This window comes from Solanum lycopersicum, chromosome 3 (assembly GCF_036512215.1).
Source record: "Solanum lycopersicum chromosome 3, SLM_r2.1".
Lineage (NCBI taxonomy): Eukaryota > Viridiplantae > Streptophyta > Magnoliopsida > Solanales > Solanaceae > Solanum > Solanum lycopersicum.
Genome location: NC_090802.1, coordinates 13,207,439 through 13,223,904, shown reverse-complemented (window position 1 = coordinate 13,223,904; position 16,466 = coordinate 13,207,439). Strand labels below are relative to the sequence as shown.

General features: G+C 34.1%; 2 long non-coding RNA genes across 2 annotated transcripts; both read right to left on the bottom strand.

Moving 5' to 3' along the window:
• Window positions 1–2,802: 2,802 nt before the first annotated feature.
• LOC112940622 (uncharacterized) lies at window positions 2,803–4,626 on the bottom strand. Its single transcript, XR_003244957.2, has 2 exons — window positions 4,356–4,626; window positions 2,803–3,086 (listed from the first exon to the last, which is right to left on the bottom strand). It is a non-coding gene; the product is annotated as an uncharacterized lncRNA (long non-coding RNA).
• Window positions 4,627–12,301: 7,675 nt separating this feature from the next.
• On the bottom strand, window positions 12,302–16,009 carry LOC112941058 (uncharacterized). The gene is made up of 2 exons (XR_003245925.2): window positions 15,270–16,009; window positions 12,302–15,194 (listed from the first exon to the last, which is right to left on the bottom strand). It is a non-coding gene; the product is annotated as an uncharacterized lncRNA (long non-coding RNA).
• Window positions 16,010–16,466: the final 457 nt, after the last annotated feature.

Sequence of the window (16,466 nt, the reverse complement as noted above, 5' to 3'; positions counted from 1 at the left end):
TTTGGAACTAAACAAAAGCTTGATAATGTGTTATGATCCCAAATTCAGACTTCTCTCTTTTGGTTTGAGAAGCTACAACTTTCTCAAGATTTTTGAGGTTTGATGAGATTATGAGTTTCAGCACATACAAATCTTCTTTGACTTCAATCACATTAATAGTCACCCCTCTATGATTCGGCATGAGGTTACTATTGACTTTAGGAGTGGCAGTCTGAACAGTGACGACTTTCTGATCTATCAAATCTTGATTTTTATGATTGAAGTTGATACAATCCTCAATAATATGTCTAGCACCTCCAGAATATTAAGCATAGTGAAGATCGGGTCTATAAAGCTTGGAGCTGACATTGATATTTTTGGATCAATTGTATGTATCAGGACTGTTGATTTCAATATCTCAAAAAGTTGTGTTTGGATCTCAACCAAAGGAGTAAAGACTCTAGAAGGTTTCTTCTCGTGATTTGTACGAGGACAATGTGAAGGTACTTGATGGTAGTTTAGAGGATTTGGATGGTTGTGTTTGAAAATTTGGATAAGGCGGAGCTTGGTATCTAGGAAGGGTACTTTGGTAGCATGGGTGGGATTTTGGTTACTTGGTTGGATATTTGAACAATTAACAGATGGAGCTTGATAATATGGATGGGTATTTTCGTAATGTGGAGGTAGATTTTGGTAAATAGGAGCTGGAATTTGATAACTCGGTGGTGAAATTTTGTAACCTAATTTGATATAGAAAACTGGATATGAATTTTGTGGAGCTCGAGGATAACCTTTGTAAGGTGAGGATTTTCTAAAGTTTCCTTTCCCATAATATGTGTAGAAAATGGAAGACACGTCCTCTCTCTTATTTTTCAAAAATCCTAGAGATTAGGTTGGGGTAGTAACGCGAGAATCTTTCCGATTTTAAGCCCATCGATGATATCCTCGCCTACTTTGACTATATCCACAAATTTTGTTCCAATGAGAAATATTATCCTGTCATAATACTCTGGCTCTTGAATATGTATGAACACTTCGACGATCTCCTTCTTAGACATAGGAGGTAGAACACGAGTGGACTCTTTCCTCAACCTATACGCATATTCACGATAACTTTTAGTGGATTTCTTAGTTCCCTCCAAACAATAGTGATCAAGAACAATTTCAACATTGTAGGAGAACCGTCGGACGAAATCTTTAGCTAGTGCATTCAGCTAGACCACTTCTCTATCTAATGAGAGGTAAATCATTCCAATGATTCTCCATTCGAACATCAGCTAAAAAATGCATTAATAAAGCTTCATTACTGCCAACTCCTATGAGTTGGTCACAGTAGGCTCTAAAGTGTGCCAATGGATTTTCTATTCCTCCGAAAGTGTCAAATTTTAGCACTTTAAACCCTTTTGGGAGGTCTACATTCAATGGATGCACAAATTTTTAGAACTTAATCCATCAACTTCGGAAATATAGTTCAGCTCCTGTCGCACCCCATTTTCACAGAAAACGGGTTTTGTGCGCGACCTAACAACTCTTTTGGGATTTTGAGTTTGAGAAGTCGCCACCTAACGAATTAAGGTGCGTTAGGGCACCTATCTAACCTAAGTCTAACTAAGGTCAACGAGCCAGAGATTAGGGTAAGGGTTCAAATTACCTCGAGGGGAAGGTGTTAGGCATCCCTCGAGGTCCACAAGTGTGGGTCCCAGCCGTATCTCATGCAATCTATGTGGGGGTTACAATTAGCAATCAAGGTCACTTCATTTATTAATTTACTTAATCTTGCTAAGTGATAGCAAATATAAACAATTAATTTTATTTATTTTGAGCATGCAGGGCTAGGTGATAGCAATAAATAAACAATCAAGTTTTATTTTTATTTAAGCATGTGCGACTATGTTATAAACAAAATTTATAAATATCAAACAATTAATATGTGAGAAAGTAAAGTTTGAAAATTGATGAGTTTTGAGTAGGAATTTTTATTTTTATTTTTTTTAAAAAAAAATGTTTGTTTCTTTATAGGGATGATGCCACGATATTGTTGATCGCTCTCCTCTACCATAGAAACAATTTTGATTTGAGGTCGGTCTAAAAAATAGTTTATGTTTTGAAAATGATTTAAAGATTTAGTGTACATGTAGGCACATAAATATTTACACATAAATACACATAATTCCTTTTGAAATTCATGGGTAGGTGGTACTTCCGGGGACGCGTCGGGTTTAAAAATTGGAACTAGACCTCGTAGTTCCTTTGACTTTCCCACTAATGATAGGTTAGGAGATAGTGCTTATAATTATTTTTTTCAAAATAAACAATGTCATAATCAATCCAAAGTTTTAAAGAAAGATTGAATAATGACTTTTTTTAAGAAAATTATGTTGCAAGGTTTTGATATGAAATATTTTTTAATGTCAAGTAATTTGCCAAATGCATGAAATGATTCTAATTTAGTGTTATAAAAAAAATATTGCATCATGAATGCAGAAAACAAATAGGATTGCTAATTAAATAATATTAACTAATTTTAGGGGGAGGGATCAAATACGCACAAACAATTTATTTTTTTTATGGATATGCTAAAAGTTTATTTACAACCCTATAGACATGATTTCTAGGTGTTTTAAAAACAGAGTAACATGTATATGCGTGATTTTGTAAATGATATGAATAATTTAATACTTAGGCATAGTTTCTACGTGATAAGACAAATGAAAATTTAATATATTTTTAACATCTAACAACCTACTAGATTATTAGGATTTAACATTTAAAAAATTAATGGAATCTAGTTATTATTTTTTAAGACTTATTAACAAAAGCGTCGAGCAAATTGAAAATTTATTAGTTTATAACACCTACAAATATTAAATCTAGGTGGTTAAAGACAAACCTATAGGCATGATTTCTAAAAAATTACAATGAACAAGTAGGCATGTAAATCCCCCTCCCCTAGACGATCCCCCAAATAATTTTATATATATGATCTTTAGAGTTACAAATGTTACAACATTCAAATAAAAAAGAAAAAGAAAAAGAAATATAGATTCCAAATAAACAAATAAATCTTTCTTCATGGTTGATCTTCAACTTGAACTTCAAGTTTGAACCTGTTAAAGCAGTCAAATAACGGTTGAGTAGATTAGAAATGGTAGCAATAAAAAGCAAGTTGATCCAACCTTTACTCGAACAAAAGCAAAAAGCAAGATAGCGAAGAAGAGCACTTAAATGTTTATTGAAATCTTAATGTATTTAGAGTAGCAAGAGAGCAATGAGAATGAAGAGTAATGAGAACTTGTGATTGAGAGTGAATGAGTGTATGAGTTGTTGAGTTGATGAGTTGATTCTCTTTAATAAATAAAAGGGGTCTTATTTATATAGAAAAGAGGGGTGCACTTAATAAGGGAAATAAATAAATTAAAGAATCAATTATAATATTATTTCCTTATTTTTGAAGAAAGTCAAATCAGCCAAGTTATTTAAATATTTTACCAAATATAAGCAAGTTATAAAATGAGAAGAGTAATATATATTTTCCTTAAATAAAAGAAGCCAAAATCAGAAAATATTATTTTACCATAAATAAGCAAGTAAGAAATCAATGCAATTCTCTTAACTTAATTAAATATCACTTTTCTAAAAATACAACATGTAAGAATATTAAAGTTAATCAAGGTAATAAATAATCAACTAAAGATGAATATAATATTTTAAGGGATACAAGAAATCAACAAATACCATTTAAAAGATACCGTAACAAATCACAATTGGATCAATATATACTTACCATAAGCAAATCCTAAGCTTAATGAGCTCAACTAAATAAATTAAATTGGATTGAAATTAAATTATAACTCAAACTATTATACCATTTCCGATAAGACAACCAAGTGATTCAAATACGAAGTTACAAAGTTACTCTAACTCTATAGGTTATGATAGATGGATTGAAGTCAATCACAGATAATGTATTAACAAAATTGAATTACAAAGAAACAATTATAACAACATTTCATTATATGCCGTAATTAAGCTAGATAACCAATTATTCTAATTTTCAAAAGGTTTACAATCGATTACGGAATGAAAAAAGAGAGGTAAAATAAATCACCAATTTCTTTTTTTATATTACATCAAGAGGGAATATATGATAATCAAATCATGTGGGCAGATCATTCTAACGATAATTATTTTGGTAGACCAAATGACATAATCACAATGAACATACTCTAAGATTAAATGACAAGTAAAGAAGCTAAACGAAAATACTCAAGCTGAAGCCACTTATTTTTCCAAATTAAACATGCTAAAAAATTTTATATATTGACACAATAATAACGTTAGGAGATTGAATAATAAACTAAATAGAGAAATCGAACCTGGACGGATCTGTTAAGATCCGTCTTTGAGTTTCGCCGGATTTCGATGTCGTTCTTGCCGGAATATATGGCCAAACCTATCACTGTTGGGGCTGATTGGAGCTGCTGGTTTTGATCTGTTGTTGGTACGTCTGAGCGGTTGCCTTCGCTGGAAAATAGAGAGGAAGAGTGAGCTGCTGTCCCGCTAGTTGCTGGCTGCAAAAGGAGACGGAGAAAGGGAGAAGAAGAAGAGGAGTGATGGGAGAAGGGGAGAGGGAGGCGGCTGGCGCTGGAGCTTCTGTCCGTCTTCCTTCGCGGGTGCCTGGCAGCTCGCCTGAGTGCTGCCAGTGACGGGAAAAGGAAAGCGGAGAAGAAAGGAAGAGAGGAAGAGATGGAGAAGAAGAGGATTCGAGGAGAGGAAAGAGGGGTCTCCGGACGTTGTTGCTCGTCGGTTGAAACTGTTGTTTGCCATGGCCTCACTTGGCTTCTGCTACTTGTCACAGCAGCTTCCTCGTCGGAAAGAGGGAAGAGCAAGACGAGAAGGAGAAGAGGAGAGAAAGAGGGGGTTCAGGCAGGGAGAGATAGGGGAGGAGGAGCGACGGCTATGGAGAAGGGAGGCTCGCCGGCAAGAGTGGGGAGAGAGAGAGAGGTGGCTGGAGAGAGGGAGGGGAGGAAGAGAGAGTGAAAAAGTTTAGGTTTTAGTCATTTGATGTTGAGAGAATAAGAGAGTTAATCACAACCGTTAGATTAGATAGAGATGAAGGGTTAGGATTCGATTATTTTTTAAGATGGACGGATGAGATTAAAAGATGATATTTTGAAATTAGATTGACAAAGATATAGAATGGCTAAAATTGCAATTAAAATGGCTATAATTGAAATGAAAGAGAGGCTATGATTGTAATAAAACTCTAATTCAAGTGGCTAGAATTGAAAGAAATTGGAATAGAATAGGCTACAACTTAAATAATTTCTAAAATATTTTTGTATAATTGAAAAATCATTTAAATTTTAAAACATTTGAAATTCATTAATAATTTTAAAAATATAATAATATTTACAATAATTTTATAAAGTAAATGATACTAAAATATATAATTTTGAGAAAAAATCGACTAAAACTTTAAAACTTTAAGTAAATTTTAAAATACGTATTTAGTCGAATATAATCCTAAAAATGGTTAAAGGTCGGTCAAAATTGGGTGTCAACATCTGCCCCTTGGTTGATTGAGAATGAGGAATGAATTGTCAGACAACCAACGTTGACTTAGTAGCCGATTTTGTCCGACCGACGAGAGATGTCAGTTGGATCAATTGAAATGATATAGAGTTGAAAAAGGGTACGACCGAGACTTTGGTTTTAAGTCGCCTACATATCTCTGGTTATACGAGAATCAGGTCGTGTGTAGTTCTAGATTCAAGAGCCAATGAAACTCATAAAAGTTGAAAGAGCACTAAGGTATTTGAAAGGCACGATATCGGCTTGAATGGATAAGAATAGAGTAGCGAGAAAAGAGAGATTGAGAGGCTAGAAGAGCATGACAGATAAGCAGGAAGAGCATGATAGAGTGAGGTTATCAACATTTGAGCAATGGCTCGGAGTATGAAAAGCGAAGAATTGATAGGGTCTTCGTTGATAGATGATAGCATGATAATTGTAATCAAGGGCGATCGATCATATCTGCAAATTCTAGATAAAACGTTAGCATATAAATAGATAAGGTATGACCAATAGTAATAAAATATGAGTTCTAGATAAATGATAAGAGGTGATAAGGAACGTATCTGTTTGAGACGTAGTGCAAGCCTTGATAGTCTTTAACTTCTTGAAGGATTGAAACCCGTCAAACTCCAAAATATTTGATAGTATAAACATATAATGATATAAGCAAAATGTCTGGTTATATGGAGAGACGAGAGTAAATGTCGTATTGTATGGCAGACGAGCCTAAATGTCGTATTGTAAGGCAGACGAGCCTAAATGTCGTATTGTAAGGCAGAAGAGCCTAAAATCCTATTGTAAGGCGGAAGAACCTATACATCGCATTTTAAGGAGGACGAGCCTAAATGTCATATTGTAAGGCAGACGAGCCTAAACATCCTATTGTAAGGCGGAAGAGCCTAAAATCCTATTGTAAGGCGGAAGATCCTTAATGTCATATTGTAAGGCAGACGAGCCTAAACATCCTATTGTAAGGCGGAAGAGCCTAAAATCCTATTGTAAGGCAGAAGAGCCTTAATGTCATACTGTAAGGCAGACGAGCCTAAATGTCGTATTGTAAGGCAGACGAGCCTAAACATCCTATTGTAAGGCGAAAGAGCCTAAAATCCTATTGTAAGGCGGAAGAGCCTAAATATTGCATTTTAAGGCGGAAAAGCCTAAACATCCTATTGTAAGGCGGAAAAGCCTAAATATCGTATTATAATAAGGTGGGAGAGCTTAAATATATATTCAGTCAGTCGTAGAAAAAATTTGTTAATAGCCTCTTCAAAAAAAAATCTGAGGATAGTATGACTTACATAGTAGCTCCTAAATATGACAGTACGCTCATATATAATTTATTCCTGCATCCAGAGAAAATTCGTAAATTCAAAAGGCGAGAGATGGTCATACCTGTGCTTGTTTTGCCTTTAGAGTTGCATTCCCTTGTGATGAAATTTTTGAGGATTTCTCAAAAATTTCTGCCCCAGTTTAGAGTATAAGATATATACTCACTTTGTTAAATTTCTCTGTGAAAATTTTTGAGGTTTCCTCAAAAATTCTGCCCCAGTTTATTAGTGGAGGAATTTTTGATCCTGCTTCACTCAAAGAAAAATTGTAAGTTCCAAAAAAATGATTGTCTTGTATTTGGACATTAAGGCTTGACTTCGAATTCAAGTGTCAACTATGTTCATGGATTGTCAATTAGCCTAGATTTGAATTTGTAAATAAGAATATGTTTTGAATGACCATGGGGAAGAAATAAAATTTATTTGATAGAGACCGGACCCATCGAGGGTTGCCTACGTATCCAAAAAGGAAATCAGGTCAAACGTAGTTCAGAATTACAAGGAAAAATGAAAGGAATGGGGAAGGCTTTGGGCATAAGGTCTGAGAACAATAAAACCAATTTTATTCATAAGAGTCTTGTCCTTATCATTTTCTCTGATGTGATTTACGCTTCCTTGTCAAGTTCCTAACGTATATCTTTGTAGGACCTCCTTGAACGATGAATGTATTCGCCATAGAAGGATTGCAATTGTTGTTTTGTTGTCCTTGTTGCACTATAATTTTTCTTTTTTCAATCATATTCTAAATCTTATTTCTCAATGTTGCACATTCTTCAATGTCATGACCTTGAATGTTTGAATGATAGGCACAATTTTTGGATAGATCAAAGTTTGAAGTAGAGTGCTTGGGAATCCATCCATTTATTGATCTTAGAAGTCCTTTAGCCCATAATCTCTGAAAAATATCGGTCAAAGTTTCCCTTAAGGGGGTGAAGACACGAGGTTTCCTCACCTTATGTTGAGATACCTGAGGTTTGGAAGGCTCAAGAATAGCATGAATTTGCTCAATATTCTGATTTCTTTGTTTCGGAGGTATATAGGTTGATGCATCTTCGTTCCTTTCATCTAATGAGTCTTTCAATACTTGAAAAGGAATATGTGTATCAGCAATTCTTCCAGACTGAATGCCATATTCTAACTCTTTTCCAATTTGAATTAGACTGTCGAAACTTTGAATACCAGCGAAGAACAAGGTTTTGTAGTATATACCCTCAAGTGATCTGATGAGAGTTTGTACCAACTCCTCTTCATGCGGTAAGTGACATATCTTGGAGGCTTCCATTCTCCATCGTATGACATATTTCTCAAAACATTCATGACTTAATTTCTTCAATTTGAGCAAATTTAACATTGTAGGGTCAACCTTGTTATTAAACTTGTATTGTTCCACAAAGTCTCGAGCCATGTCTTCCCATGCGAGCCATTGTCAAAGTCTTGTTTGACGTACCAATTGAAGGCTATTCCTGATAAGCTTTGAATAAATAACCTCATTAGGAGAGGTTCATTGTTTTCTAAGCCAACTAGCCTGCTGCAAAAATCTTTGAGATGTGCTATTGGATCCCCACGTCCGTCGAACATCTTGAATTTTGGAATTTTAAATCTTGACGGCAATTCAACTCCTGGGTGTAGACATAAATTTGTATACCTTAGGTCATGAGTAGGTATTGAATACAATACTCCATTCACCTTTTTCTCCAAGTCATGCATTTTTCGCTGCAGTGCATCTAGCTTAGACTTATCTATTCCCTCATATTGTGAAGCATCAAAATTGAGGCGTGTTGGAGACCTTTGTTGAGAAAGAGTGTGAGTAGGAATAGGATGAGGAGAGATGGTCCAAAAGGTACTTTGTGTTGGACGAGAGGATGGGTGATTTTTTCGAAGGTTGAACATATTTGTCCTATTGCATAATCTTAGTCGAGCCAATATCCAAATACTATACAACCTTTAGTCAATCAAACACAAAATCGAGTAATTATATAGTGAGCCAAAATTATAATATCAAATGAATGACACAATAAACTCAAAGTATGACAATTATAACAGTTAATAGAATAAGGTCACATAATTGATTCAAGTTATACTTTGCCAATTCGAAGTTTAGAGTCAAAGAAAGATTTTAACTCCATTTTGACATAATGACTTGATTTAAAATATGATGATCAAATTGACACATAAATATGCAATTTGTCTAAAGGGTGTTGGGGCCCTTTAGACAATAGGGTGGCTACTAATTATATGGATTGACGCCAAGGTTCAAACCACCAAGGGTTTATGCAGCATGTATGACCTAACAAGGACTTCTAAGAGTTGTCTTGACACGGACTTGAAAGGGATTCTATGTGAGAGGCTCGTGGTTTTGCGGTAGTAAAACTATCCGTTACGTCCACGCATATGCTGACTCTCTATAATGGGTGTTTGAATAGAATTGGAGTAGTTGTGAGAGGTGCAAAGGCACAACATCACGAAAAATTAAAAAAGGAGAGGGTCCCAATTGGGAGAAATATGAGCGGAATGCCAGTTATCAAAACAATAAATACTTAGCATTTAAATTCGAAAGTGGTACATATAAGCATTTTATAAGACAGTTGAATAAATAAATAAGCATAAATAAATAAAGGTGTAAAAAAATCACGCAAATAAGAAAAGATGGTATGGGATTAAAAGTAGTAAACAAATAAGGGAAACGGGGGAATATGAAACATAGTAATAAACAAATAAGAAGGGGGAAAATGGGTGGAACATGAAAAGAATACAGTAAATAAGGCAATAAAATGATAACTAAATATGATAAACACCTAGAAAATAATGAAATAAACAATATAAAGTAAACCCCACATAAATAAGCATGAAACACGTAATGTAGGAACCTAATATCCCCGGCGGAGTCGCCATTCTGTCGCGCCCCATTTTCGCAGAAAACGGGTTTTGTGCGCGACCTAACAACTCTTTTGGGATTTTGAGTTTTAGGAGTCGCCACCTAACGAATTAAGGCGCGTTAGGGCACCTATCTAACCTAAGTCTAACTAAGGTCAACGAGCCAGATAAATAAACTTTTAGCATATCCATAAAAAAAAATTGTTTGTGCATATTTGAGCCCTCCCCCTAAAATTAGTTAATATTATTTAATTAGCAATCCTATTTGTTTTCCGCATTCATGATGCAATATTTTTTTAATAACACTAAATTAGAATCATTTCATGCATTTGGCAAATTACTTGGCTTTAAAAAATATTTCATATCAAAACCTTGCAACATAATTTTCTTAAAAAAAGTCATTATTCAATCTTTCTTTAAAACTTTGGATTGATTATGACATTGTTTATTTTGAAAAAAAATAATCATAAGCACTATCTCCTAACCTATCGTTAGTGGGAAAGTCAAAGGAACTACGAGGTCTAGTTCCAATTTTTAAACCCGACGCGTCCCCGGAAGTACCACCTACCCATGAATTTCAAAAGGAATTATGTGTATTTATGTGTAAATATTTATGTGCCTACATGTACACTAAATCTTTAAATCATTTTCAAAACATAAACTATTTTTTAGACCGACCTCAAATCAAAATTGTTTCTATGGTAGAGGAGCGCGATCAACAATATCGTGGCATCATCCCTATAAAGAAACAAACATTTTTTTAAAAAAAATAAAATAGAAATTCCTACTCAAAACTCATCAATTTTCAAACTTTACTTTCGCACATATTAATTGTTTGATATTTATAAATTTTGTTTATAACATAGTCTCACATGCTTAAATAAAAATAAAACTTGATTGTTTATTTATTGCTATCACCTAGCCCTGCATGCTCAAAATAAATAAAATTAATTGTTTATATTTGCTATTACTTAGCAAGATTAAGTAAATTAATAAATGAAGTGACCTTGATTGCTAATTGTAACCCCCACATAGATTGCATGAGATACGGCCGGGACCCACACTTGTGGACCTCGAGGGATGCCTAACGCTTTTCCCTCGAGGTAATTTGAACCCTTACCCTAATCTCTGACTCGTTGACCTTAGTAAGACTTAGGTTAGATAGGTGCCCTAACGCGCCTTAATTCGTTAGGTGGCGACTCCTCAAACTCAAAATCCCAAAAGAGTTGTTAGGTCGCGCACAAAATCCATTTTCTGCGAAAATCGGGTGCGACAGCTCCTTCATAGCTTTCCTGATATCTTCTTTCATATTCACCTTGGTTGCTTCTTTCTTAGATCTCCAATCTCTCTTATGTTCCTACTAGTGGTAAAGCTAAAAAGGAATTGACATAAAGTTCATTTGAAAATGGTATTTGGAAAGTAGTCTTTTGAGGCAATGATGGGTCATGAAAGGATTTTGGGTGTTTTGAGGAGCTTGGTATATCTGCGGGAGATACTTTATGGTTGGATTTTTGGTTTTGAAAATAGGGGAAGGACTAAGCTTGTTCGTATTTTGGTTTTGAGGAAGATGGAAGGTTTGAAGGTTGGTATTTTGAGTAAGAGACGGTTTGATACAAGGTGGTGGCGTGTTGGGGCTTGGGGGTAGTTAAGTCAATGGTGGAAGGATTCTGAATAGGATTGGAGGGTGGGTTAATGAAATCTTTTGTACTTGAATTTAGAGGAATAGAGAAGAATGGAGGTCTTCCATTATTTAGAATGTCGATAATGATACCCAAATTTGGAATATCACGATCTTTCTTGACCTCAGCCGTCAACTCAGCAATTTGTTGCATCAATAGTCGGATCAATTTATTTTATTCAGCGGTGGAGGGCTGGACTATAGAAACTTTGGTCAAGCTAACCTCGCCATTTTTGTCACCCATTGATGTTTTTCCTTTTAGTAGACGGATGTGAGGAAAGGAATATTTAGGAGCTTTGGATATTGTAAAGCAAGGGTGTTCGGTCAAGTTATCAACACAGATCAATTCTAAATACCTGACAAATGAAAAATAACTCAAAAGGTAAACATGTTAGTGTCTAAATGTGATAAATAATACATGATAAGAGTTGCTTTATTAGGAGATAAACTGGCCACTGATGTAGAGAAATGGCTAAATAGACAAGAATTTGTCTACTTGACTTTGAAATTAGTGAATCAAAGATGTCGACTTGAGTCAAGACAAATTAGATTGTATCTTTCATTATTGCACTTTTGATTTTCGATTATGATGTTACTCTAATTTCTTTACCAGAGCTAGCATTTCTCAAAACTTGGAATTGAGCCTTGAAAGACTGTCTAGTATCTTATGAGGGAGAATTTAGGTCCTACATAGTTCGACCAACTTGAATTTTTTTTAACTTCGAGATGATGAATCTTTTTTCTAAAATGATAGTAATAATTGGAAAAAAATGAAGTTCAAATTTTGACAGAAAACTAAAGACTCGATAAGTGGTTGGACGCACTTTTGAAAGTGACTTGATATTTGTGCTTAGCGTTCTAAAAACAATTTGAAGAAGAGTGGAATAGAATATCTCCAATTAAACAAAAATATTAACAAAAACAGTTAGAACACATAAACAACTATTACGCGATATAAACAGATCTGTGTCTCTTTTGTGCCAAGAATGGGTCTAGCGATTTAAAGGATGTAGTACATTATTTGAAACATTTCATTGTCTCAAAACCCAAAATTATACATGTTTTGCGAATAAACTAAATGGGCATACATAATAGGGAAAAAGGGATAGAAAAATTAAATCTCACGCAGGGGTACTATCATCAGCTATGCATCCATGGAATTTCTTTTGATTTTGATTTATTGACATCTCCGAGAGACGAGGCCTTTAGCTTTGTAAATCTTTATTTTTACTATAATAAGCTATGAAAATCTACTCACAACTCCATGGGACAATGACGTATACATCCTTAAAATTTAACACACAAGTATGAACGTCCGCTCAAGTCGTGAGCTATTTGGACTCATGATGGTCTTTCTAATGGGTCCAACACACCTTGGGTGTTAGGTCATCCTAGGTAAATGCGCTAAATTTTGGGGATTTGGCTTTGTTTTACCCTAGTTTGACTAAGAGTGGGCATTTTTATTATGGATAGGTGACCCAATCTTACTACTTGGGCTGGAACATTTAACAACCAATGACTATCAAATAGCCAACTACTTTCGTCAGGGTGCCCTGAGAACAATTTGGTTAACGAATGACCGTGAATCCGCATAATCTTCCTTTTAAGTAAAAAAACAAAAATAAGTTCCTTTTGATAGAATATGTCAAATCCCAGTAGAGTCGTCATTTTATTTTATATAAAAATTTAGTATTTAGACTAGTTTTAGAGTAGTCACTTAATTTTTGAAGTAAAATTAATAAAACTATCTTTCAAAGATTAAAACAGTAAATCTAATGAAAAATACTTAAAGGGGTTTGGGATTCATATAAGCATTTTGGAAAGGATTTGAAAGCACCCGAAATGCCCACTAACAAGCCGTTATCCGACAATTAAAATATTTGACTAATATTTTAAAAGATAAGCATGCTTAATTAAGTTGAGAAAATATATCAACTTAAGATCAAATATTACTTTTAAGAGGAAATGGAGATAGTATAAGGAATTATTTAAAGAAATTTTTTTCAAAGTAGTGTAAGTAGAAATATAAGGACCTATGCAATTACTCTTTAAGAAAATCTCAAAAGGTTATAGTTTGGAAGATCAAATTAGCAAAACTTTAAAATTGACTAGAAAATAGATAATTTTACGCAAATACAAAACATATAAAATAAAGAGAGAGAATTTTGTGCCCAAATCTAGTTTTATGTCACCCTTGACCAATACTCGGGCCTGAATTCGTTTTGGGCCTTCGGCCAAATTCTTGCCTCCTCCCCCTTTTTGTACCTGTCCTAGACTAAATTTGAAATTCATTTCTTTGTGCCTTAGGCCCATCTTGCACCTTTCCTAAATTCTAACAAGGTAATAATAAGCGAGTAGGCTTAGGCATACAACTTGAAAATAAAGAAGTAGGCGTTTTGGTCCAATTTCTTCAACTCTCTGATATCCTTCACTTTATTGCGTATAATTAATGTATACTCGAAAAAGGTGGATTTGAGCCTTTACTACTCTCTCAAAATTGAAGGAAAAGGAGATTTAAGTCCCGGTTTGACTCAAAACGGATACATATACAACATAAAAAACTAAGAAACATATAAGCATAACGCAAAAATTCTCTCGATGAAAGTTGACCTCATTTTAAAACACAGCTACATAATTAAAATAATTAATGCATGTAAATATTATATGAATTAATCTCACATTTCTACCAATCCCAACAGTAACTTTGGCAAACATTTAACAACTAATGTTTTCAAGAGGGTCAACAATTTAACTTAGTCATGGCAAAAGTTAAGGACTAAACCCATATTAATAAGATATCTAAAATGAAGAAGAAAACAATGTGGTTGAAATTACTATGCATATGAAGACACTCAAATTCATTCCTTACTAGATAAACATGACATAGGAAACAAGATAACCATTACAAATTCAAGTGGCATTGACCCCAAGACTAGCTAATTATCATAAAAAAAATAATCACACATAAGCAACTTATATCAATTAATGTTTTACTTAGATAATTCTTCATACTATTTCAAAAGGGATCCATGACTCATACCATCATGTACAACAAGTGAATCAAGACATTATTACTATTTTGCGAATAGTATTTTAGGATAAAAAGGGCATCAAACATGATACCATATCAAGATAAATTCCCGTTAAAATACACGGGATACTAATGGTAAGCTCCGAGTTTAAACCAACTCTACATATGAATTTTTAGAAAAAAGAACGATTTAAACATTGATGCTAGAGTTAACATAACCTTAAGGTAGAGAATAGAGATTATCAAAATCACATGAGAAAAGTAGGACAAAAAGAGAGAAAAAATAAGAACAGGTGAACCAGGCTATCAAAATTAGGACAAAGAAATCACATCCACACAACCATAACAAGAACAACTAACACCTAAGCCTCTTTACTATTTCGAGTACAGTGTCAACTTGTAGCAAAAGAAGGCTTGAAGACAGCACAACATATAGATAGCGGCAAGTGAAATCAACAACATTTAAGCAAGCATACAAGAAGGAACAAAGTATTGCTCGGACAGAAAAGAAGAAAGACGACAACAATGAATACAAATCGATAAAAATTTAAATTAGCACTAAGAATAAACATAGAGACAATTTAAAGATAGAAATAGCATCAAGGCACCAAGAAACTTAGAACAACAATACACAGTTATTAACATCATATTGTAAGGGAAAAGATAACGAGAATATTGTAAAGGAGAAAACATTACCTTCTTATGGAAGCAATTGGGACGAAACGATCTGAAGGAGAATATTGTAAAGGAGAATATTGTAAGGGAAAAGATAACGAGAATATTGTAAAGGAGAAAACATTACCTTCTTATGGAAGCAATTGGGACGAAACGATCTGAAGGAGACGAGCTTTCACACCAAAAGTCAGACTTCGGAAGACTCTCGTATACAATGAACAAGAAGAAAGCCAAAAGCTAGACTCTAAGTATATGTAGTTTTCTAATCTATTTTGTATGTCTTGTTGGGTATGTAAATATTGCCTCTATACTCTTCTAGACTTTATTTCCTGTTTTCCTTCAAAGCTCCCACTAACCTTTTTCCTATATATATACTTTCCCAACCCATAAACAGATATCTCCAACCATAAACAAAGATAAGAGGGAGTTTAAATAGGGGGATTTATGGGATGGAAAGAGGGGGAAATCGGGTAGATTCTTTTAGGGTGAATTCCAAAATTTGAAATTCAAACGCTCATAAGAGATGAGATAAGGTTGAAAGTTTTCCATAGTACCAACTCTCAACAGAACTTTGAGGGGAGCCGTTCAATTTGGAGAGCAAGGAAGCACTAGATTTTGACACCTAAGTAATTGTCAAAATGATTTCGCACAAGACGAAAAGGAAGAAAGACCCTGCCGAATTTGCTGGACTCGGGTCTAGGCGGCTTTGAATCGCTGGTTTGCAGCATTTCTAGGCTTTGATTTGTGTGTTATTTTGCATTGCTGGACTGCTGGAGAAGAAAAGGAAGACGCAGGGGATCGGTTATTGGCATTGTTGCACGCTTTGTTGCTAGAATTGTTGGATGTACAGTATTGGACCGAGTATTTGGGTGTTAAGAGTAGGTTGGGATTATAATGCTAAAAGACTGGGTGAATGGGCCGCTGTAAATCGTAAAAAAGGACCCAAAAATGATCTTTAAAAGTTTAGGTTTGAAGTAAATTAATTAAATTTTGGTAGAATTGTAATTTAACGGTATCCCAAATAATTCAAATGCAACCGAATAGATACAAATTAATTTGAGTTTCATTATGTCCACAAAATAAAATAATTAACTTAATTATAAACTATTACATAACTAAACTAACTAGTAAGATATTTATGCAAAATAAAATCTTTTTAGATGATTTTCGAATATTTATAAAATGTACTAATTATATGTACAATTATATGAGAAAATTTATTTATTATTAAAAACTATAAAAGTGACTAAAATTTATTTAGAGTAACTGTAGAATATTTTGAATTTTATAAAAGTTAATTATTTTAAATCGTTCTAAACTAAAG